The sequence below is a fragment of the Gorilla gorilla genome, chromosome 4 (assembly GCF_029281585.2).
Source record: "Gorilla gorilla gorilla isolate KB3781 chromosome 4, NHGRI_mGorGor1-v2.1_pri, whole genome shotgun sequence".
Taxonomy (NCBI): Eukaryota; Metazoa; Chordata; class Mammalia; order Primates; family Hominidae; genus Gorilla; species Gorilla gorilla.
Window position 1 is genome coordinate 77,532,744 of NC_073228.2, and position 26,430 is coordinate 77,559,173.

Consider the following 26,430-nt stretch of genomic DNA (forward strand, 5'->3'; position numbering starts at 1 on the left):
AACACTCTGCATGTAAAGTCAGCAAGTGGATATTTGGACCACTTTGAGGATTTCGTTGGAAACGGAATTTCTGCATATAATGCTAGACAGAAGAATTCTCAGTAACTTCTTTGGGCTGTGTGTGTTCAACTCACAGAGTTGAACTTTCCTTTAGACAGTGCAGATTTGCACCCCCTTTTTGTGGAATTTACAAGTGAAGACTTCAAGTGCTTTGGGTCCAACGGTAGAAAAGGAAATATCTTTGTATAAAAACTAGAGAGAATCATTCTCAGCAACCACTTTGTGATATGTGTGTTCCACTCACGGAGTTTAACCTTTCTTTTCATAGAGCAGTTTGGAAACACTCTGCATGGAAAGTCTGCAAATGGATATTTGGACCTCTTTGAGGATTTCGTTGGAAGCGGGATTTCTGCATATAACGCAAGACAGAAGAATTCTCAGTAATTCTTTGGGCTGCATGTGTTCAACTCACAGGGTTGAACCTTCATTTAGACAGTGCAGATTTGAAAACCTCTTTTTGTGGAATTTACAAGTGTAGATTTCATGCGATTTGGGGCCAACGGGAGAAAAGGAAATATCTTTGTATAAACACTAGGGAGAATCATTTTCAGCAACCACTTGGTGATGTGTGCGTTCCACTCACAGAGTTTAACCTTTGTTTTCATAGAGCTGTTTGAAAACACTCTGTTTGTAAAGTCTGCAAGTGGATATTTGGACCTCTTTGAGGATTTCGTTGGAAACGGGATTTCTGCATATAACGCTAGACAGAAGAATTCTAAGTAATACGTTGGGCTGTGTGTGTTCAACTCACAGAGTTATACCTTCTTTTAGACAAAGCAGATTTGAAACCCTCTTTTTGCGGAATTTGCATGTGGAGATTTCAAGCGAATTCGGGCCAACGGTATAAAAAGAAATATCTTCGTATGAAAACTAGAGAGAATCATTCTCAGCAACCACTTTGGGATGTGTGCGTTCCACTCACAGAGTTTAACCTTTCTTTTCACAGACCAGTTTGCAATCACTCTTTTTGTAAATTGTGCAAGTGTATATTTGGACCTCTTTGAGGATTTCGTTGGAAACGGGATTTCTGCACATAATGCTAGACAGAAGAATTCTCAGTAACTTCTTTGGGCTGCGTGTGTTCAACTCACAGAGTTGAACCTTCCTTTAGACAGAGCAGATTTGAAACCCTCTTTTTGTGGAATTTGCAAGTGCAGATTTCAAGCGCTTTGGGGCCAACGGTAGAAAAGGAAATATCTTCGTATAAAAACTGGAGAGAATCATGCTCAGCAACCTCTTGGTGATGTGTGTGTTCCACTCACAGAGTTTAACCTTTCTTTTCAAAGAGCAGTTTGGAAGCACTCTGTCTGTAAAGTCTGCAAGTGGATATTTGGACCTCTTTGAGGATTTCTTTGGAAACGGGATTTCTGCATATAACGCTAGACAGAAGAATTATCAGTAACTTCTTTGGGCTGCGTGTGTTCAACTCACAGAGTTGAACCTTCCTTTAGACAGAGCAGATTTGAAACCGTCTTTTTGTGGAATTTGCAAGTGGAGATTTCAAGCGCTTAGCGGCCAACGGTAGAAAAGGAAATATCTTCGTAGAAAAACTAGAGAGAATCATTGTCAGCAACCAGTTGGTGATGTGTGCGTTCCACTCACAGAGTTTAACCTTTCTTTTCATAGAGCAGTTTGGAAACACTCTGTTTGTAAAGTCTGCAAGGGAATATTTGCACCTCTTTGAGGATTTCATTGGAAACGGGATTTCTGCATATAACGCTAGACGGAAGAATTCTCAGTAACTTCTTTCGGCTGTGTGTGTTCAACTCACAGAGCTGAACCCTCCTTTGGACAGAGCAGATTTGAAACCCTCTTTTTGTGGAATTTGCAAGTGGAGATTACTAGCGCTTTGTGGCCAACCGTAGAAAAGGAAATTTCTTCGTAAAAAACTAGAGAGAATCATTCTCAGCAACCACTTGGTGATGGGTGCGTTCCACTCACAGAGTTTAACCTTTCTTTTCATTGAGCAGTTGGGTAACACTCTGTTTGCAAAGTCTGCAAGTGGATATTTGGACCTCTTTGAGGATTTCGCTGGAAACGGGATTTCTGCATATATCGCTAGACAGAAGAATTCTCAGTAACTTCTTTGGGCTGCGTGTGTTCAACTCACAGAGTTGAACCTTCCTTTAGACAGAGCAGATTTGAAACCCTCTTTTTGTGGAATTTGCAAGTGGAGATCTCAAGCGCTTTGGGGCCAACGGAAGAAAAGGAAATATCTTCGTATAAAAACTACAGATAATAATTCTCAGCAACCACTTGGTGATGTGTGCGTTTCACTCACAGAGTTTAACCTTTCTTTTCATAGAGCAGTTTGGAAACACTCTGTTTGTAAAGTCTGGAAGTGGATATTTGGACTTCTTTTTCGATTTCGTTGGAAACGGGATTTCTTCATCTAAAGCTAGACAGAAGAATTCTCAGTAACATCTTTGGGCTGTGTGTGTTCCAGTCACAGATTTGAACCTTCCTTTAGACAGAGCAGATTTGAATCCCCCTTTTTGTGGAATTTGCAATTGGAGATTTAAAGCGCTTTGGGGCCAACGGTAGAAAATGAAATATCATCGTATAAAAACTAGAGGGAATCATTCTCAGCAGCCGCTTGGTGAAGTGTGCTTTCCGCTCACAGAGTTTAACCTTTCTTTTCATAGAGCCGTTTGGAAACACTGTGTTTGTAAAGTCTGCAAGTGGATATTTGGACCTCTTTGAGGATTTCGTTGGAAACAGGACTGCTGCATATAACGCTAGACAGAAGAATTCTCAGTAACTTCTTTGGGCTGCGTGTGTTCAACTCACAGAGTTGAACCTTACTTTACACAGAGCAGATTTGAAACCCTCTTTTTTTGGAATTTGCAATTGGAGATTTAAAGCGCTTTTGGGCCAACGGTAGAAAAGGAAATATCTTCGTATAAAAACTAGAGAGAATCACTGTCAGCAACCACTTGGTGATGTGTGCGTTCCACTCACAGAGTTTAACCTTTCTTTTCATAGAGCAGTTTGGAATCACTCTGCTGGTAAAGTCTGCAAGTGCATATTTGGACCTCTTTGAGGATTTCGTTAGAAACGGGAATTCTGCGTATAATGCTAGAGGAAAGAATTCTCAGTAACTTCTTTGGGCTGTGTGTGTTCAACTCACAGAGTTGAACCTTCCTTTAGACAGAGCAGATTGGAAACCCTATTTTTGTGAAATTAGCAAGTGGGGAGTTCAAGTGATTTCGGGCCAACAGTAGAAAAGGAAATATCTTCGTATAAAAATTAGAGAGAATCATTCTCAGCAAACACTTGGTGATGTGTGCGTTCCACTCACAGAGTTTAACCTTTCTTTTCATAGGGCATTTTGGAAACACTCTGTTTGTATAGTCTGCAAAGGGATATTTGGACCTCTATGACGATTTCGTTGGAAATGAGATTTCTGCATATAACGCTAGACAGAAGAATTCTCAGTAACTTCTTTGGGCTGCGTGTGTTCAACTCACAGAGTTGAACCTTCCTTTAGACAGAGCAGATTTGAAACCCTCTTTTTGTGAAATTTGCAAGTGCAGATTTCAAGCGCTTTGGGGCCAACGGTAGAAAAGGAAATATCTTCGTATAAAAACTAGAGAGAATCATGCTCAGCAACCTCTTGGTGATGTGTGTGTTCCACTCACAGAGTTTAACCTTTCTTTTCATAGAGCAGTTTGGAAGCACTCTGTCTGTAAAGTCTGCAAGTGGATATTTGTACCTCTTTGAGGATTTCGTTGGAAACGGGATTTCTGCATATAACGCTAGACAGAAGAATTCTCAGTAACTTCTTTGGGCTGCGTGTGTTCAACTCACAGAGTTGAACCTTCCTTTGGACAGAGCAGATTTGAAATCCCCTTTTTGTGGAATTTGCAAGTGGAGATTTCAAGCAATTAGGGGCCAACGGTAGAAAAGGAAATATCTTTGCATAAAAACTAGAGAGAATCCTTCTCAGCAACCACTTGGGGATGTGTGCGTTCCACTCACAGAGTTTAACCTTTCTTTTCATAGAGCAGTTTGGAAACACTCTGTTTGTAAAGTCTGCAAGTGGATATTTGGAACTCTTTGAGGATTTCGTTGGAAACGGGATTTCTGCATATAACGCTAGACTGAAGAATTCTCAGTAACTTCTTTGGGCTGTGTGTGTTCAACTGACAGAGTTGAACCTTCCTTTAGACAGAGCAGATTCGAAACCGTTTTTTGTGGAATTTGCAACTGGAGATTTCAAGCGCTTAGTTGCCAACGGTAGAAAAGGGAATATCTTCGTAAAAAACTAGAGAGAATCATTCTCAGCAACCACTTGGTGATGTGTGCGTTCCACTCATAGAGTTTAACCTTTCTTTTCATAGAGCAGTTTGGTAACACTCTGTTTGCAAAGTCTGCGAGTGGATATTTGGATCTCTTTGAGGATTTCGCTGGAAACGGTATTTCTGCATATATCGCTAGACAGAAGAATTCTCAGTAACTTCTTTGGGCTGCGTGTTTTCAACTCACGGAGATGAACCTTCCTTTACACAGAGCAGATTTGAAACTCTTTTTTTGTGGGATTTGCAAGTGGAGATTTCAAGCGCTTTGGGGCCTATAGAAGAAAACGAAATAACTTCGTATAAAAACTAGAGAGAATCATTCTCAGCAAGCACTTGGTGATGTGTGCATTCCACTCACAGAGTTTAACCTTTCTTTTCATAAAGCAGTTTGGAAACACTCTGTTTGTAAAGTCTGCAAGTGGATATTTGGACCTCTTTGAGGATTTCGTTGGAAACGGGATTTCTGCGTATAACGCTAGACAGAAGAATTCTCGGTAACTTCTTTGGGCTTCGTGTGTTCAACTCACAGAGTTGAAACTTCCTTTAGACAGAGCAGATTTGAAACCCTCTTTTTGTGGAATTTGCAAGTGGAGATTTCAAGCGCTTTGGGGCCAACAGTAGAAAGGGAAATATCTTCGTATAAAAAGTAGAGAGAATCATTCTCAGCAACCACTTGGTGATGTGTGCGTTCCACTCACAGAGTTTAACCTTTCTTTTCATAGAGCAGTTTGGAAACACTCTGTTTGTACTGTCTTCAAGTGGATATTTAGACCTCTTTGAGGATTTCTTCGGACTTTCTTTTCATAGTGCAGTTTGGAAACCCTCTGTTTGTAAAGTCTGCAAGTGGATAATAGGACCTCTTTGAGTATTTCGGTGGAAATGAGATTTCTGCATATAATGCTAGACAGAAGAATTCTCAGTAACTTCTTTGGGCTGCGTGTGTTCCACTCACAGAGTTGAACCTTCCTTTAGACAGAGCAGATTTGAAACCCTCTTTTTGTGGAATTTGCAAATGGAGATTTCAAGCGCTTTGGGGCCAATGGTAGAAAAGGAAATATTTTCGTATAAAAACTAGAGAGAATCATTCTCAGCAACCACTTGGAGATGTGTGCGTTACACTCACAGAGTTTAACCTTTCTTTTCATAGAGCAGTTTGGAAATACTCTGTAAAGTCTGCAAGTGGATATAAGTACCTCCTTGAGGATTTCGTTGGAAACGGGATTTCGGCATATAACGCTAGACAGAAGAATTCCCAGTAACTTCTTTGGGCTGCGTGTGTTCAACTCACAGAGTTGAACCTTCCTATTGACAGAGCAGATTTGAAACCCTCTTTTTGTGGAATTTGCAAGTGGAGATTTCAAGCGCTTTCGGGCCAACGGTAGAAAAGGAAATATCTTCGTATGAAAACTAGAGAGAATCATTCTCAGCAACCACTTGGTGACGTGTGCGTTCCACTCACAGAGTTTAACCTTTCTTTTCATAGAGCAGTTTGGAAACACTCTGTTTGTACTGTCTGCAAGTGGATATTTGGACCTCTTTGAGGATTTCTTTGGACTTTCTTTTCATAGAGCGTTTTGGAAATTCTCTGTAAAGTCTGCAGGTGGATATTAGGACCTATTTGAGGATTTTGTTGGAAACGGGATTGCTGCATATAACGATAGACAGAAGAATTCTCAGTAACCTCTTTTGGCTGTGTGTGTTCAAGTCACAGAGCTAAACCTTCCCTTAGACAGAGCAGATATGAAACCCTCTTTTTGTGGAATTTGCAAGTGGAGATCTCAAGTGCTTTGGGGCCAACGGAAGAAAAGGATATATCTTCGTATAAAAACTACAGATAATCATTCTCAGCAACCACTTGGTGATGTGTGCGTTTCACTCACAGAGTGTAACCTTTCTTTTCATAGAGCAGTTTGGAAACACTCTGTTTGTAAAGTCTGGAAGTGGATATTGGGAATTCTTTGAGGATTTCGTTTGAAACGGGGTTTCTTCATCTAAAGCTAGACAGAAGAATTCTCAGTAACATCTTTGGGCTGCGTGTGTTCAACTCACAGAGTTGAACCTTCCTTTGGACAGAGCAGATTTGAAATCCCCTTTTTGTGGAATTTGCAAGTGGAGATTTCAAGCAATTAAGGGCCAACGGTAGAAAAGGAAATATCTTCGCATAAAAACTAGAGAGAATCCTTCTCAGCAACCACTTGGGGATGTGTGCGTTCCACTCACAGAGTTTAACCTTTCTTTTCATAGAGCAGTTTGGAAACACTCTGTTTGTAAAGTCTGCAAGTGGATATTTGGAACTCTTTGAGGATTTCGTTGGAAACGGGATTTCTGCATATAACACTAGACTGAAGAATTCTCAGTAACTTCTTTGGGCTGTGTGTGTTCAACTGACAGAGTTGAACCTTCCTTTAGACAGAGCAGATTTGAAACCCTTTTTTGTGGAATTTGCAACTGGAGATTTCAAGCGCTTTGGGGCCAACGGTAGAAAAGGGAATATCTTCGTAAAAAACTAGAGAGAATCATTCTCAGCAACCACATGGTGAAGTGTGCGTTCCACTCATAGAGTTTAACCTTTCTTTTCATAGAGCAGTTTGGTAACACTCTGTTTGCAAAGTCTGCAAGTGGATATTTGGATCTCTTTGAGGATTTCGCTGGAAACGGGATTTCTGCATATATCGCTAGACAGAAGAATTCTCAGTAACTTCTTTGGGCTGCGTGTTTTCAACTCACAGAGTTGAAACTTCCTTTACACAGAGCAGATTTGTAACTCTTTTTTTGTGGGATTTGCAAGTGGAGATTTCAAGCGCTTTGGGGCCTATAGTAGAAAACGAAATAACTTCGTATAAAAACTAGAGAGAATCATTCTCAGCAACCACTTGGTGATGTGTGCATTCCACTCACAGAGTTTAACCTTTCTTTTCATAGAGCAGTTTGGAAACACTCTGTTTGTAAAGTCTGCAAGTGGATATTTGGACCTCTTTGAGGATTTCGTTGGAAACGGGATTTCTGCATATAACCCAAACAGAAGAATTCTCGGTAACTTCTTTGGGCTTCGTGTTTTCAACTCACAGAGTTGAAACTTCCTTTAGACAGAGCAGATTTGAAACCCTCTTTTTGTGGAATATGCAAGTGGAGATTTCAAGCGCTTTGGGGCCAACGGTAGAAAGGGAAATATCTTCGTATAAAAAGTAGAGAGAATCATTCTCAGCAACCACTTGGTGATGTGTGCGTTCCACTCACAGAGTTTAACCTTTCTTTTCATAGAGCAGTTTGGAAACACTCTGTTTGTACTGTCTTCAAGTGGATATTTTGACCTCTTTGAGGATTTCGTTGGACTTTCTTTTCATAGAGCAGTTTGGAAACTCTCTGTTTGTAAACTCTGCAAGTGGTTATTTGGACCTCTTTGAGGATTTCGTTGGAAACGGGATTTCTGCATATAACTCTAGAGAGAAGAATTCTCAGTAACTTCTTTGGGCAGCGTGTGTTCAACCCACAGAGTTGAACCTTCCTTTAGACAGAGCAGATTTGTAACCCTCTTTTTGTGGAATTTGCAAGTGGAGAGTTCAAGCGCTTTGGGGCCAACGGTAGAAAATGAAATATCTTCGTATAAAAACTGGAGAGAATCATGCTCAGCAACCTCTTGGTGATGTGTGTGTTCCACTCACAGAGTTTAACCTTTCTTTTCATAGAGCAGTTTGGAAGCACTCTGTCTGTAAAGTCTGCAAGTGGATATTTGTACCTCTTTGAGGATTTCGTTGGAAACGGGATTTCTGCATATAACGCTAGACAGAAGAATTCTCAGTAACTTCTTTGGGCTGCGTGTGTTCAACTCACAGAGTTGAACCTTCCTTTGCGCAGAGCACATTTGAAGCCCCCTTTTTGTGGAATTTCGAAGTGGCGATTTCAAGCAATTAGGTTCCAATGGTAGAAAAGGAAATATTTTCATATAAAAACTAGAGAGATTGATTCTCAGCAACCACTTGGTGAAGTGTGCGTTCCACTCACAGAGTTTCACCTTTCTTTTCATAGAGCAATTTGGAAACACTATGTTTGTAAAGTCTGCAGGTGGATATTTGGACCTCTTTGAGGATTTCGTTGGAAGCGGGATTTCTGCATATAACGCTAGACAGAAGAATTCTCAGTAAGTTCTTTGGGCTGCGTGGGTTCAACTCACAGAGTTGAACCTTCCTTTAGACAGAGCAGAGTTGAAACCCTCTTTTTGTGGAATTTGCAAGTGGAGGTTTCAAGCGCTTTGGGGCCAACGGTAGAAAAGGAATTATCTTTGTATAAAAACTAGAGAGAATCATTCTCAGCAACCACTTGGGGATGTGTGCGTTCCACTCACAGAGTTTAACCCTTCTTTTCATAGAGCAGCTTGGAAACACTCTGTTTGTAAAGTCTGCAATTGGATATTTGGACCTATTTGAGGATTTCTTTGGAAACGGGATTTCTGCATATAACGCTAGACAGAAGAATTCTCAGAAACTTCATTGGGCTGCGTGTGTTCAACTCACAGAGTTGAACTTTCCTTTAGACAGAGCAGATTTGAAACCCTCTTTTTGCGGAATTTACAAGTGGAGATTTCAAGTACTTTGGGGCCAAAGGTAGAAAAGGAAATATCTTCGTATAAAAATTAGAGAGAATCATTCTCAGCAACCACCTGGTGATGTGTGCATTCCACTCACAGAGTTTAACCTTTCTTTTCATAGAACAGCTTGGAAACAGTCTGTTTGTAAGGTCTGCAAGTGGATATTTGGACCTCTTTGAGGATTTCTTCGGACTTTCTTTTCATAGAGCAGTTTGGAAATACTCTGTAAAGTCTGCAAGTGGATAATAGGACCTATTTGAGGATTTCGTTGGAAACGGGATTGCTGCATATAACGATAGACAGAAGAATTCTCAATAACCTCTTTTGGCTGTGTGTGTTCAAGTCACAGAGCTAAACCTTACCTTAGACAGAGCAGATATGAAACCCTCTTTTTGTGGAATTTGCAAGTGGAGATCTCAAGCGCTTTGGGGCCAACGGAAGAAAAGGATATATCTTCGTATAAAAACTACAGATAATTATTCTCAGCAACCACTTGGTGATGTGTGCGTTTCACTCACAGAGTTTAACCTTTCTTTTCATAGAGCAGTTTGGAAACACTCTGTTTGTAAAGTCTGGAAGTGGATATTTGGACTTCTTTGAGGATTTCGTTGGAAACGCGGTTTCTTCATCTAAAGCTAGACAGAAGAATTCTCAGTAACATCTTTGGGCTGCGTGTGTTCAACTCGCAGAGTTGAACCATCCTTTTGACAGAGCAGATTTGAAACCCTCTGATTGTGGAATTTGCAAGTGGAGATTTCAAGCAATTAGGGGCCAACGGTAGAAAAGGAAATATCTTCATATAAAAACTAGAGAGAATCATTCTCAGCAACCACTTGGCGATGTGTGCATTCCACTAACAGAGTTTAACCTTTCTTTTCATAGAGCAGTTTGGAAACACTCTGTTTGTAAAGACTGCAACTGGATATTTGGACCTCTTTAAGGATATCATTGGAAACGAGATTTCTGCATATAACGCTAGACAGAAGAATGCTCAGTAACTTTTTTGGGCTGCGTGTGTTCAACTCACAGAGTTGAACCTTCCTTTAGACAGAGCAGATTTGAAACCCTCTTTTTGTTTAATTTGCAAGTGGAGATTTCAAGCGCTTTGGGGCCAACGGTAGAAAAGGAAATATCTTCGAATAAAAACTAGAGAGAATCATTCTCAGCAACCCCTTGGTGATGTGTGTGTTCCACTCACAGAGTTTAACCTTTCTTTTCATAGAGCAGTTCGGAAACAATCTGTTTGTCAGTCTGCAAGTGGATATTTGGACCTCTTTGAGGATTTCGTTGGAAACGGGATTTCTGCATATAACGCTAGACAGAAGAATTCTCAGTAACTTCTTTGGGCTGCGTGTGTTCAACTCACAGAGTTGAACCTTCCTTTAGACAGAGCAGATTTGAAACCATCTTTTTGTGGAATTTGCAAGTGGAGATTTCAAGCGCTTTGGGGACAACGGTATAAATGGAAATATCTTCGTATATAAAGTAGAGAGAATCATTCTCAGCAACCACTTGGTGATGTGTGCGTTCCACTCACAGAGTTTATCCTTTCTTTTCATAGAACAGCTTGGAAACACTCTGTTTGTATACTCTGCAAGTGGATATTTGGACCTCTTTGACGGTTTCGCAGGAAACGGGTTTTCCGCAAATAACGCTAGACAGAAGAGTTCTCAGTAACTTCTTTGGGCTGCGTGTGTTCAACTAACAGAGTTGAACCTTCCTTTAGACAGAGCAGATTGGAAACCCTCTTTTTGTGAAATTTGCAAGTGGGGAGTTCAAGTGATTTGGGGCCAACGGTAGAAAAGGAAATATCTTCGTATAAAAACTAGAGAGAATCATTCTCAGCAAACACTTGGTGATGTGTGCGTTCCACTCACAGAGTTTAACCTTTCTTTTCATAGGGCATTCTGGAAACACTCTGTTTGTATAGTCTGCAAAGGGATATTTGGACCTGTTTGAGGATTTCGTTGGAAATGAGATTTCTGCATATAACGTTAGACAGAAGATTTCTCAGTAACTTCTTTGAGCTGCATGTGTTCAACTCACAGAGTTGAACCTTCCTTTACACAGAGCAGATTTGAAACCCTCTTTTTGTGGAATTTGCAATTGGAGATTTCAAGCGCTTTGGGGCCAATGGTAGAAAAGGAAATATTTTCGTATAAAAACTAGAGAGAATGATTCTCAGCAACCTCTTCGTGATGTGTGCGTTCCACTCACAGAGTTTAACCTTTCTTTTCATAGAGCAGTTTGCAAACACTCTGTTTGAAAGTCTGCAAGTGGATATTTGGACCTCTTTGAGGATTTCGTTGGAAACGGGATTTCTGCCTATAACGCTAGACAGAAGAATTCTCAGTAACTTCCTTGGGCTGCGTGTGTTCAACTCAGAGAATTGTACCATCTTTTAGAAAGAGCAGATTTGAAACCCACTTTTTGTGGAATTTGGAAGTGGAGATTTCAAGCGATTTGGGGCCAACGGTAGAAAAGGAAATATCTTGGAATAAAAACTAGAGAGAATAATTCTCAGCAACCACTTTGAGATGTGTGCGTTCCACTCAAAGAGTTTAACCTTTCTTTTCATAGAGCAGTTGGAAACACTCTGTTTGAAAAGTCTGCAAATGGATATTTGGACCTCTTTGAGGATTTCCTTGGAAACGGGATTTCTGCATCTAACGCTAGACAGAAGAATTCTCAGTAACTTCTTTGGGCTGCGTGTGTTCAACTCACAGAGTTGAACCTTCCTTTAGACAGAGCAGATCTGAAACCCTCTTTTTGTGGAATTTGCAAGTGGAGATTTCAAGCGATATGGGGCCAACGGTAGAAAAGGCAATATATTTGTATAAAAACTAGAGAGAATCATTCTCAGCAACCACTTTGTGATGTGACAGTTCCTCTCACAGAGTTTAACCTTTCTTTTCAGAGAGCAGTTTGGAAACACTCTGTTTGTAATGTCTGCAACGGGGATATTTGTACCTCTTTGAGGATTTCGTAGGAAAATGGATTTCTGCATCTAACGCTAGACAGAAGAATTCTCAGTAGCTTCTTAGGGCTGCGTGTGTTCAACTCACAGAGTTGAACCTTCCTTTAGAAAGAGCAGATTTGAAACCCTCTTTTGTGGAATTTGCAAGTGGAGATTTCAAGCGCTTTGTGGCCAACGGTATAAAAAGAAATATCTTCGTATGAAAACTAGAGAGAATCATTCTCAGCAACCACTTTGGGATGTGTGCGATCCACTGACAGAGTTTAACCTTTCTTTTCATAGGGCAGTTTGCAAACACTCTGTTTGTAAAGTCTGCAAGTGGATATTTGGACCTCTTTGAGGATTTCGTTGGAAACGTGATTTCTGCATATAACGCTAGACAGAAGAATTCTCAGTAACTTCTTAGGGCTGCGTGTGTTCAACTCACAGAGTTGAACCTTCCTTTAGACAGAGCAGATTTGAAACCCTCTTTTTGTGGAATATAAAAGTGGAGATTTCAAGCGCTTTGGGGCCAACGGTAGAAAAGGAAATGTCTTCGAATAAAAACTGGAGAGAATCATTCTCAGCAACCACATCGGGATGTGTGCGTTTCACTCACAGAGTTTAACATTTCTTTTCATAGAGCAGTTTGCAAACACTCTGTTTGTAAAGCCTGTAAGTGGATATTTGGACCTCTTTGAGGATTTCGTTGGAACCGGGATTTCTGCGTATAATGCTAGACAGAAGAATTCTCAGTAACTTCTTTGGGCTGTGTGTGTTCAACTCACAGAGTTGAACTTTAATTTAGATAGGGCAGGTTTGAACCCTCTTTTTGTGGAATTTACAAGTGGAGATTTCAAGCGCTTTGGGGCCAACGGTAGAAAAGGAAATATATTTGTATAAAAACTAGAGAGAATCATTCTCAGCAACCACTTTGTGATATGTGCCTTCCACTCACGGAGTTTAACCTTTCTTTTCATAGAGCAGTTTGGAAACACTCTGTTTGTAAAGTCTGCAAGTGGATATTTGGACCTCTTTGAGGATTTCGTTGGACTTTCTTTTCATAGAGCAGTTTGGAAATACTCTGTAAAGTCTGCAAGTGGATATTTGGACCTCTCTGAGGATATCGTTGGAAATGAGATTTCTGCATATAAGCCTAGACAGAAGAATTCTCAGTAACTTCTTTGGGCTGCGTGTGTTCAACTCACAGAGTTGAACCTTCCTTTAGACAGAGCAGATTTGAAACCCTCCTTTTGTGGAATTTGCAAGTGGAGGTCTCAAGCGCTTTGGGGCCAACGGAAGAAAAGGAAATATCTTCGTATAAAAACTAGAAAGAATCATTCTCAGCAACCACTTGGTGATGTGTGCGTTCCACTCACAGAGTTTAACCTTTCTTTTAACAGAGCAGTTTGGAAACACTCTGTTTGTAAAGTCTGCAAGTGGATATTTGGACCTCCTTGAGGATTTCGTTGGAAACGAGATTTCTGCATATGACGCTAGACAGAAGAATTCTCGGTAACTTCTTTGGGCTTCGTGTGTTCAACTCACAGAGTTGAAACTTCCTTTAGACAGAGCAGATTTGAAACCCTCTTTTTGTGGAATTTGCAAGTGGAGATTTCAAGCGCTTTGGGGCCAACAGTAGAAAGGGAAATATCTTCGTATAAAAAGTAGAGAGAATCATTCTCAGCAACCACTTGGTGATGTGTGCGTTCCACTCACAGAGTTTAACCTTTCTTTTCATAGAGCAGTTTGGAAACACTCTGTTTGTACTGTCTTCAAGTGGATATTTAGACCTCTTTGAGGATTTCTTCGGAGTTTCTTTTCATAGTGCAGTTTGGAAACCCTCTGTTTGTAAAGTCTGCAAGTGGATAATAGGACCTCTTTGAGTATTTCGGTGGAAATGAGATTTCTGCATATAATGCTAGACAGAAGAATTCTCAGTAACTTCTTTGGGCTGCGTGTGTTCCACTCACAGAGTTGAACCTTCCTTTAGACAGAGCAGATTTGAAACCCTCTTTTTGTGGAATTTGCAAATGGAGATTTCAAGCGCTTTGGGGCCAATGGTAGAAAAGGAAATATTTTCGTATAAAAACTAGAGAGAATCATTCTCAGCAACCACTTGGAGATGTGTGCGTTACACTCACAGAGTTTAACCTTTCTTTTCATAGAGCAGTTTGGAAATACTCTGTAAAGTCTGCAAGTGGATATAAGTACCTCCTTGAGGATTTCGTTGGAAACGGGATTTCGGCATATAACGCTAGACAGAAGAATTCCCAGTAACTTCTTTGGGCTGCGTGTGTTCAACTCACAGAGTTGAACCTTCCTATTGACAGAGCAGATTTGAAACCCTCTTTTTGTGGAATTTGCAAGTGGAGATTTCAAGCGCTTTCGGGCCAACGGTAGAAAAGGAAATATCTTCGTATGAAAACTAGAGAGAATCATTCTCAGCAACCACTTGGTGACGTGTGCGTTCCACTCACAGAGTTTAACCTTTCTTTTCATAGAGCAGTTTGGAAACACTCTGTTTGTACTGTCTGCAAGTGGATATTTGGACCTCTTTGAGGATTTCTTTGGACTTTCTTTTCATAGAGCGTTTTGGAAATTCTCTGTAAAGTCTGCAGGTGGATATTAGGACCTATTTGAGGATTTTGTTGGAAACGGGATTGCTGCATATAACGATAGACAGAAGAATTCTCAGTAACCTCTTTTGGCTGTGTGTGTTCAAGTCACAGAGCTAAACCTTCCCTTAGACAGAGCAGATATGAAACCCTCTTTTTGTGGAATTTGCAAGTGGAGATCTCAAGTGCTTTGGGGCCAACGGAAGAAAAGGATATATCTTCGTATAAAAACTACAGATAATCATTCTCAGCAACCACTTGGTGATGTGTGCGTTTCACTCACAGAGTGTAACCTTTCTTTTCATAGAGCAGTTTGGAAACACTCTGTTTGTAAAGTCTGGAAGTGGATATTGGGAATTCTTTGAGGATTTCGTTTGAAACGGGGTTTCTTCATCTAAAGCTAGACAGAAGAATTCTCAGTAACATCTTTGGGCTGCGTGTGTTCAACTCACAGAGTTGAACCTTCCTTTGGACAGAGCAGATTTGAAATCCCCTTTTTGTGGAATTTGCAAGTGGAGATTTCAAGCAATTAAGGGCCAACGGTAGAAAAGGAAATATCTTCGCATAAAAACTAGAGAGAATCCTTCTCAGCAACCACTTGGGGATGTGTGCGTTCCACTCACAGAGTTTAACCTTTCTTTTCATAGAGCAGTTTGGAAACACTCTGTTTGTAAAGTCTGCAAGTGGATATTTGGAACTCTTTGAGGATTTCGTTGGAAACGGGATTTCTGCATATAACACTAGACTGAAGAATTCTCAGTAACTTCTTTGGGCTGTGTGTGTTCAACTGACAGAGTTGAACCTTCCTTTAGACAGAGCAGATTTGAAACCCTTTTTTGTGGAATTTGCAACTGGAGATTTCAAGCGCTTTGGGGCCAACGGTAGAAAAGGGAATATCTTCGTAAAAAACTAGAGAGAATCATTCTCAGCAACCACATGGTGAAGTGTGCGTTCCACTCATAGAGTTTAACCTTTCTTTTCATAGAGCAGTTTGGTAACACTCTGTTTGCAAAGTCTGCAAGTGGATATTTGGATCTCTTTGAGGATTTCGCTGGAAACGGGATTTCTGCATATATCGCTAGACAGAAGAATTCTCAGTAACTTCTTTGGGCTGCGTGTTTTCAACTCACAGAGTTGAAACTTCCTTTACACAGAGCAGATTTGTAACTCTTTTTTTGTGGGATTTGCAAGTGGAGATTTCAAGCGCTTTGGGGCCTATAGTAGAAAACGAAATAACTTCGTATAAAAACTAGAGAGAATCATTCTCAGCAACCACTTGGTGATGTGTGCATTCCACTCACAGAGTTTAACCTTTCTTTTCATAGAGCAGTTTGGAAACACTCTGTTTGTAAAGTCTGCAAGTGGATATTTGGACCTCTTTGAGGATTTCGTTGGAAACGGGATTTCTGCATATAACCCAAACAGAAGAATTCTCGGTAACTTCTTTGGGCTTCGTGTTTTCAACTCACAGAGTTGAAACTTCCTTTAGACAGAGCAGATTTGAAACCCTCTTTTTGTGGAATATGCAAGTGGAGATTTCAAGCGCTTTGGGGCCAACGGTAGAAAGGGAAATATCTTCGTATAAAAAGTAGAGAGAATCATTCTCAGCAACCACTTGGTGATGTGTGCGTTCCACTCACAGAGTTTAACCTTTCTTTTCATAGAGCAGTTTGGAAACACTCTGTTTGTACTGTCTTCAAGTGGATATTTTGACCTCTTTGAGGATTTCGTTGGACTTTCTTTTCATAGAGCAGTTTGGAAACTCTCTGTTTGTAAACTCTGCAAGTGGTTATTTGGACCTCTTTGAGGATTTCGTTGGAAACGGGATTTCTGCATATAACTCTAGAGAGAAGAATTCTCAGTAACTTCTTTGGGCAGCGTGTGTTCAACCCACAGAGTTGAACCTTCCTTTAGACAGAGCAGATTTGTAACCCTCTTTTTGTGGAATTTGCAAGTGGAGAGTTCAAGCGCTTTGGGGCCAACGGTAGAAAATGAAATATCTTCGTATAAAAACTGGAGAGAATCATGCTCAGCAACCTCTTGGTGATGTGTGTGTTCCACTCACAGAGTTTAACCTTTCTTTTCATAGAGCAGTTTGGAAGCACTCTGTCTGTAAAGTCTGCAAGTGGATATTTGTACCTCTTTGAGGATTTCGTTGGAAACGGGATTTCTGCATATAACGCTAGACAGAAGAATTCTCAGTAACTTCTTTGGGCTGCGTGTGTTCAACTCACAGAGTTGAACCTTCCTTTGCGCAGAGCACATTTGAAGCCCCCTTTTTGTGGAATTTCGAAGTGGCGATTTCAAGCAATTAGGTTCCAATGGTAGAAAAGGAAATATTTTCATATAAAAACTAGAGAGATTGATTCTCAGCAACCACTTGGTGAAGTGTGCGTTCCACTCACAGAGTTTCACCTTTCTTTTCATAGAGCAATTTGGAAACACTATGTTTGTAAAGTCTGCAGGTGGATATTTGGACCTCTTTGAGGATTTCGTTGGAAGCGGGATTTCTGCATATAACGCTAGACAGAAGAATTCTCAGTAAGTTCTTTGGGCTGCGTGGGTTCAACTCACAGAGTTGAACCTTCCTTTAGACAGAGCAGAGTTGAAACCCTCTTTTTGTGGAATTTGCAAGTGGAGGTTTCAAGCGCTTTGGGGCCAACGGTAGAAAAGGAATTATCTTTGTATAAAAACTAGAGAGAATCATTCTCAGCAACCACTTGGGGATGTGTGCGTTCCACTCACAGAGTTTAACCCTTCTTTTCATAGAGCAGCTTGGAAACACTCTGTTTGTAAAGTCTGCAATTGGATATTTGGACCTATTTGAGGATTTCTTTGGAAACGGGATTTCTGCATATAACGCTAGACAGAAGAATTCTCAGAAACTTCATTGGGCTGCGTGTGTTCAACTCACAGAGTTGAACTTTCCTTTAGACAGAGCAGATTTGAAACCCTCTTTTTGCGGAATTTACAAGTGGAGATTTCAAGTACTTTGGGGCCAAAGGTAGAAAAGGAAATATCTTCGTATAAAAATTAGAGAGAATCATTCTCAGCAACCACCTGGTGATGTGTGCATTCCACTCACAGAGTTTAACCTTTCTTTTCATAGAACAGCTTGGAAACAGTCTGTTTGTAAGGTCTGCAAGTGGATATTTGGACCTCTTTGAGGATTTCTTCGGACTTTCTTTTCATAGAGCAGTTTGGAAATACTCTGTAAAGTCTGCAAGTGGATAATAGGACCTATTTGAGGATTTCGTTGGAAACGGGATTGCTGCATATAACGATAGACAGAAGAATTCTCAATAACCTCTTTTGGCTGTGTGTGTTCAAGTCACAGAGCTAAACCTTACCTTAGACAGAGCAGATATGAAACCCTCTTTTTGTGGAATTTGCAAGTGGAGATCTCAAGCGCTTTGGGGCCAACGGAAGAAAAGGATATATCTTCGTATAAAAACTACAGATAATTATTCTCAGCAACCACTTGGTGATGTGTGCGTTTCACTCACAGAGTTTAACCTTTCTTTTCATAGAGCAGTTTGGAAACACTCTGTTTGTAAAGTCTGGAAGTGGATATTTGGACTTCTTTGAGGATTTCGTTGGAAACGCGGTTTCTTCATCTAAAGCTAGACAGAAGAATTCTCAGTAACATCTTTGGGCTGCGTGTGTTCAACTCGCAGAGTTGAACCATCCTTTTGACAGAGCAGATTTGAAACCCTCTGATTGTGGAATTTGCAAGTGGAGATTTCAAGCAATTAGGGGCCAACGGTAGAAAAGGAAATATCTTCATATAAAAACTAGAGAGAATCATTCTCAGCAACCACTTGGCGATGTGTGCATTCCACTAACAGAGTTTAACCTTTCTTTTCATAGAGCAGTTTGGAAACACTCTGTTTGTAAAGACTGCAACTGGATATTTGGACCTCTTTAAGGATATCATTGGAAACGAGATTTCTGCATATAACGCTAGACAGAAGAATGCTCAGTAACTTTTTTGGGCTGCGTGTGTTCAACTCACAGAGTTGAACCTTCCTTTAGACAGAGCAGATTTGAAACCCTCTTTTTGTTTAATTTGCAAGTGGAGATTTCAAGCGCTTTGGGGCCAACGGTAGAAAAGGAAATATCTTCGAATAAAAACTAGAGAGAATCATTCTCAGCAACCCCTTGGTGATGTGTGTGTTCCACTCACAGAGTTTAACCTTTCTTTTCATAGAGCAGTTCGGAAACAATCTGTTTGTCAGTCTGCAAGTGGATATTTGGACCTCTTTGAGGATTTCGTTGGAAACGGGATTTCTGCATATAACGCTAGACAGAAGAATTCTCAGTAACTTCTTTGGGCTGCGTGTGTTCAACTCACAGAGCTGAACCTTCCTTTAGACAGAGCAGATTTGAAACCATCTTTTTGTGGAATTTGCAAGTGGAGATTTCAAGCGCTTTGGGGACAACGGTATAAATGGAAATATCTTCGTATATAAAGTAGAGAGAATCATTCTCAGCAACCACTTGGTGATGTGTGCGTTCCACTCACAGAGTTTATCCTTTCTTTTCATAGAACAGCTTGGAAACACTCTGTTTGTATACTCTGCAAGTGGATATTTGGACCTCTTTGACGGTTTCGCAGGAAACGGGTTTTCCGCAAATAACGCTAGACAGAAGAGTTCTCAGTAACTTCTTTGGGCTGCGTGTGTTCAACTAACAGAGTTGAACCTTCCTTTAGACAGAGCAGATTGGAAACCCTCTTTTTGTGAAATTTGCAAGTGGGGAGTTCAAGTGATTTGGGGCCAACGGTAGAAAAGGAAATATCTTCGTATAAAAACTAGAGAGAATCATTCTCAGCAAACACTTGGTGATGTGTGCGTTCCACTCACAGAGTTTAACCTTTCTTTTCATAGGGCATTCTGGAAACACTCTGTTTGTATAGTCTGCAAAGGGATATTTGGACCTGTTTGAGGATTTCGTTGGAAATGAGATTTCTGCATATAACGTTAGACAGAAGATTTCTCAGTAACTTCTTTGAGCTGCATGTGTTCAACTCACAGAGTTGAACCTTCCTTTACACAGAGCAGATTTGAAACCCTCTTTTTGTGGAATTTGCAATTGGAGATTTCAAGCGCTTTGGGGCCAATGGTAGAAAAGGAAATATTTTCGTATAAAAACTAGAGAGAATGATTCTCAGCAACCTCTTCGTGATGTGTGCGTTCCACTCACAGAGTTTAACCTTTCTTTTCATAGAGCAGTTTGCAAACACTCTGTTTGAAAGTCTGCAAGTGGATATTTGGACCTCTTTGAGGATTTCGTTGGAAACGGGATTTCTGCCTATAACGCTAGACAGAAGAATTCTCAGTAACTTCCTTGGGCTGCGTGTGTTCAACTCAGAGAATTGTACCATCTTTTAGAAAGAGCAGATTTGAAACCCACTTTTTGTGGAATTTGGAAGTGGAGATTTCAAGCGATTTGGGGCCAACGGTAGAAAAGGAAATATCTTGGAATAAAAACTAGAGAGAATAATTCTCAGCAACCACTTTGAGATGTGTGCGTTCCACTCAAAGAGTTTAACCTTTCTTTTCATAGAGCAGTTGGAAACACTCTGTTTGAAAAGTCTGCAAATGGATATTTGGACCTCTTTGAGGATTTCCTTGGAAACGGGATTTCTGCATCTAACGCTAGACAGAAGAATTCTCAGTAACTTCTTTGGGCTGCGTGTGTTCAACTCACAGAGTTGAACCTTCCTTTAGACAGAGCAGATCTGAAACCCTCTTTTTGTGGAATTTGCAAGTGGAGATTTCAAGCGATATGGGGCCAACGGTAGAAAAGGCAATATATTTGTATAAAAACTAGAGAGAATCATTCTCAGCAACCACTTTGTGATGTGACAGTTCCTCTCACAGAGTTTAACCTTTCTTTTCAGAGAGCAGTTTGGAAACACTCTGTTTGTAATGTCTGCAACGGGGATATTTGGACCTCTTTGAGGATTTCGTAGGAAAATGGATTTCTGCATCTAACGCTAGACAGAAGAATTCTCAGTAGCTTCTTAGGGCTGCGTGTGTTCAACTCACAGAGTTGAACCTTCCTTTAGAAAGAGCAGATTTGAAACCCTCTTTTGTGGAATTTGCAAGTGGAGATTTCAAGCGCTTTGTGGCCAACGGTATAAAAAGAAATATCTTCGTATGAAAACTAGAGAGAATCATTCTCAGCAACCACTTTGGGATGTGTGCGATCCACTGACAGAGTTTAACCTTTCTTTTCATAGGGCAGTTTGCAAACACTCTGTTTGTAAAGTCTGCAAGTGGATATTTGGACCTCTTTGAGGATTTCGTTGGAAACGTGATTTCTGCATATAACGCTAGACAGAAGAATTCTCAGTAACTTCTTAGGGCTGCGTGTGTTCAACTCACAGAGTTGAACCTTCCTTTAGACAGAGCAGATTTGAAACCCTCTTTTTGTGGAATATACAAGTGGAGATTTCAAGCGCTTTGGGGCCAACGGTAGAAAAGGAAATGTCTTCGAATAAAAACTGGAGAGAATCATTCTCAGCAACCACATCGGGATGTGTGCGTTTCACTCACAGAGTTTAACATTTCTTTTCATAGAGCAGTTTGCAAACACTCTGTTTGTAAAGCCTGTAAGTGGATATTTGGACCTCTTTGAGGATTTCGTTGGAACCGGGATTTCTGCGTATAATGCTAGACAGAAGAATTCTCAGTAACTTCTTTGGGCTGTGTGTGTTCAACTCACAGAGTTGAACTTTAATTTAGATAGGGCAGGTTTGAACCCTCTTTTTGTGGAATTTACAAGTGGAGATTTCAAGCGCTTTGGGGCCAACGGTAGAAAAGGAAATATATTTGTATAAAAACTAGAGAGAATCATTCTCAGCAACCACTTTGTGATATGTGCCTTCCACTCACGGAGTTTAACCTTTCTTTTCATAGAGCAGTTTGGAAACACTCTGTTTGTAAAGTCTGCAAGTGGATATTTGGACCTCTTTGAGGATTTCGTTGGACTTTCTTTTCATAGAGCAGTTTGGAAATACTCTGTAAAGTCTGCAAGTGGATATTTGGACCTCTCTGAGGATATCGTTGGAAATGAGATTTCTGCATATAAGCCTAGACAGAAGAAATCTCAGTAACTTCTTTGGGCTGCGTGTGTTCAACTCACAGAGTTGAACCTTCCTTTAGACAGAGCAGATTTGAAACCCTCCTTTTGTGGAATTTGCAAGTGGAGGTCTCAAGCGCTTTGGGGCCAACGGAAGAAAAGGAAATATCTTCGTATAAAAACTAGAAAGAATCATTCTCAGCAACCACTTGGTGATGTGTGCGTTCCACTCACAGAGTTTAACCTTTCTTTTTATAGAGTAGTTTGGAAACACTCTGTTGGTAAAGTGTGGAAGTGGATATTTGGACTTCTTTGAGGATTTCTTTGGAAAAGGGATTTCTTCATCTAATGCTAGACAGAAGAATTCTCAGTAACTTCCTTGGGCTGCGTGTGTTCAACTCACAGAGTTGAACCTTCCTTTAGAAAGAGCGGATTTGAAAACCTCTTTTTGTGGAATTTGCAAGTGGAAAGTTCAAGCAATTAGGGGCCAACGGTAGAAAAGGAAATATCTTCATATAAGAATTAGAGAGAATCATTCTGAGCAACCACTTGGAGATGTGTGCATTTCACTCACAGAGTTTAACCTTTCTTTTCATAGAGCAGTTTGGAAACACTCTGGTTGTAAAGTCTGCAAGTGGATATTTGGACCTCTTTGAGTACATCGTTGGAAAAGGTATTTCTGCATATAACGCTAGACTGAAGAATTCTCAGTAACTTCTTTGGGCGGCGTGTGGTCAACTCACAGAGTTGAACCTTCCTTTAGACAGAGCAGATTTGAAACCCTCTTTTTGTGTAATTTGCAAGTGGAGAGTTCAAGTGCTTTAGACCAAAAGTAGAAAAGGAAATATCTTCGTATAAAAACTAGAGAGAATCACTCTCAGCAACCACTTGGGGTGTGTGCGTTCCACTCACAGAGTTTAACCTTTCTTTTCATAGAGCAGTTTGGAAACACTCTGTTTGTAAAGTCAGCAAGTGGATATTTGGACCTCTTTGAGGATTTCGTTGGAAACGGGATTTCTGCATATAACCCTAGACAGAAGAATTCTCAGTAACTTCTTTGGGCTGTATGTGTTCAACTCACAGAGTTGAACCTTCCTTTAGACAGAGCAGATTTGAAACTCTTTTTTTGCGGAATTTGCAAGTGCAGATTTCAAGCGCTTAGGGGCCAACGGTAGAAAATGAAATATCTTCGTAAAAAACTAGAGAGAATCATTCTCAGCAACCACTTGGTGATGTGTGCGTTCGACTCACAGAGTTTAACCTTTCTTTTCATAGAGCAGTTTGGAAACACTCTGTTTGTAAAGTCTGCAAGTGGATATTTGGACCTCTTTGAGGATTTCGTTGGAAACGGGATTTCTGCATATAACGAAGACAGAAGAATTCTCAGTAACTTCTTTGGGCTGCGTGTGTTCAACTCACAGAGTTGAAACTTCCTTTAGACAGAGCAGATTTGAAACGCTCTTTTTGTGGAATTTGCAAGTGGAGATTTCAAGCGCTTTGGGGCCAACAGTAGAAAAGGAAATATCTTCGTGTAAAAACTAGAGAGAATCATTCTCAGCAACCACTTTGGGATGTATGCGTTCCACTAACAGAGTTTAACCTTTCTTTTCATAGAGCAGTTTGGAAACACTCTGTTTGTAAAGTCTGCAACTGGATATTTGGACCTCCTTGAGGATATCGTTGGAAACGAGATTTCTGCATATAACGCTAGACAGAAGAATTCTCAGTAACTTTTTTGGGCTGCATGTGTTCAACTCACGGAGTTGAACCTTCCTTTAGACAGAGCAGATTTGAAAGCCTCTTTTTGTGGAATTTGCAATTGGAGATTTCAAGCGCTTTGGGGCCAACTGTAGAAAATTAAATATCTTCGAATAAAAACTAGAGAGAATCATTCTCAGCAACCACTTGGTGATGTGTGTGTTCTACTCACAGAGTTTAACCTTTCTTTTCATAGAGCAGTTTGGAAACAATCTGTTTGTAAGTCTGAAATTGGATATTTGGACCTCTTTGAGGATTTCGTTGGAAATGGGATTTCTGCATATAACGCTAGACAGAAGAATTCTCAGTAACTTCTTTGGGCTGCGTGTGTTCAACTCACAGAGTTGAACCTTCCTTTAGACAGAGCAGATTTGAAACCATCTTTTTGTGGAATTTGCTAGTGGAGATTTCAAGCGCTTTGGGGACAACGGTAGAAATGGAAATATCTTCGTATATAAACTAGAGAGAATCATTCTCAGCAACCACTTGGGGATGTGTGCGTTCCACTCACAGAGTTTAACCTTTCTTTTCATAGAGCTGTTTGGAAACACTCTGTTTGTAAAGTCTGCAAGTGGATATTTGGACCTCTTTGAGGATTTCGTTGGAAATGGGATTTCTGCATATAACCCTAGACGGAAGAATTCTCAGTAACTTCTTTGGGCTGTGTGTGTTCAACTCACAGAGTTGAACCTTCCTTTAGACAGAGCAGATTTGAAACTCTTTTTTTGTGGAATTTGCAAGTGGAGATTTCAAGCGCTTAGGGGCCAAAGGTAGAAAATGAAATATCTTCGTAAAAAACTAGAGAGAATCATTCTCAGCAACCACTTGGTGATGTGTGCGTTCCACTCACAGAGTTTAACCTTTCTTTTCATAGAGCAGTTTGGAAACACTCTGTTTGTAAAGTCTGCAGGGGGATATTTTGACCTCTTTGAGGATTTCGTTGGAAACGGGATTTCTGCATATAACGCTAGACAGAAGAATTGCCAGTAACTTCTTTGCGCTGCGTGTGTTCAACTCACAGAGTTGAACCTTCCTTTAGACAGAGCAGATTTGAAGCCCTCTTTTTGTGGAATTTGCAAGTGGAGATTTCAAGCGATTTTCGGGGAACCGTAGAAAAGGAAATATCTTCGTATAAAAACTAGAGAGAATCATTCTCAGCAACCACTTCGTGATGTGTGCATCCCACTCACAGAGTTTAACTTTTCTTTTCATAGAGCAGTTTGGAAACACTCTGTTTGTAAAGTGTGCAAGTGGATATTTGGACCTCTTTGAGGATTTCGTTGGAAACGGGATTTCTGCATATAACGAAGACAGAAGAATTCTCAGTAACTTCTTTGGGCTGCGTGTGTTCAACTCACAGAGTTGAACCTTCCTTTAGACAGAGCAGATTTGAAAGCCTCTTTTTGTGGAATTTGCAATTGGAGATTTCAAGCGCTTTGGGGCCAACTGTAGAAAATTAAATATCTTCGAATAAAAACTAGAGAGAATCATTCTCAGCAACCCCTTGGTGATGTGTGTGTTCCACTCACAGAGTTTAACCTTTCTTTTCATAGAGCAGTTTGGAAACACTCTGTTTGTAAAGTCAGCAAGTGGATATTTGGACCTCTTTGAGGATTTCGTTGGAAACGGGATTTCTGCATATAACCCTAGACAGAAGAATTCTCAGTAACTTCTTTGGGCTGTATGTGTTCAACTCACAGAGTTGAACCTTCCTTTAGACAGAGCAGATTTGAAACTCTTTTTTTGCGGAATTTGCAAGTGCAGATTTCAAGCGCTTAGGGGCCAACGGTAGAAAATGAAATATCTTCGTAAAAAACTAGAGAGAATCATTCTCAGCAACCACTTGGTGATGTGTGCGTTCGACTCACAGAGTTTAACCTTTCTTTTCATAGAGCAGTTTGGAAACACTCTGTTTGTAAAGTCTGCAAGTGGATATTTGGACCTCTTTGAGGATTTCGTTGGAAACGGGATTTCTGCATATAACGAAGACAGAAGAATTCTCAGTAACTTCTTTGGGCTGCGTGTGTTCAACTCACAGAGTTGAAACTTCCTTTAGACAGAGCAGATTTGAAACGCTCTTTTTGTGGAATTTGCAAGTGGAGATTTCAAGCGCTTTGGGGCCAACAGTAGAAAAGGAAATATCTTCGTGTAAAAACTAGAGAGAATCATTCTCAGCAACCACTTTGGGATGTATGCGTTCCACTAACAGAGTTTAACCTTTCTTTTCATAGAGCAGTTTGGAAACACTCTGTTTGTAAAGTCTGCAACTGGATATTTGGACCTCCTTGAGGATATCGTTGGAAACGAGATTTCTGCATATAACGCTAGACAGAAGAATTCTCAGTAACTTTTTTGGGCTGCAAGTGTTCAACTCACGGAGTTGAACCTTCCTTTAGACAGAGCAGATTTGAAAGCCTCTTTTTGTGGAATTTGCAATTGGAGATTTCAAGCGCTTTGGGGCCAACTGTAGAAAATTAAATATCTTCGAATAAAAACTAGAGAGAATCATTCTCAGCAACCACTTGGTGATGTGTGTGTTCTACTCACAGAGTTTAACCTTTCTTTTCATAGAGCAGTTTGGAAACAATCTGTTTGTAAGTCTGAAATTGGATATTTGGACCTCTTTGAGGATTTCGTTGGAAATGGGATTTCTGCATATAACGCTAGACAGAAGAATTCTCAGTAACTTCTTTGGGCTGCGTGTGTTCAACTCACAGAGTTGAACCTTCCTTTAGACAGAGCAGATTTGAAACCATCTTTTTGTGGAATTTGCTAGTGGAGATTTCAAGCGCTTTGGGGACAACGGTAGAAATGGAAATATCTTCGTATATAAACTAGAGAGAATCATTCTCAGCAACCACTTGGGGATGTGTGCGTTCCACTCACAGAGTTTAACCTTTCTTTTCATAGAGCTGTTTGGAAACACTCTGTTTGTAAAGTCTGCAAGTGGATATTTGGACCTCTTTGAGGATTTCGTTGGAAATGGGATTTCTGCATATAACCCTAGACGGAAGAATTCTCAGTAACTTCTTTGGGCTGTGTGTGTTCAACTCACAGAGTTGA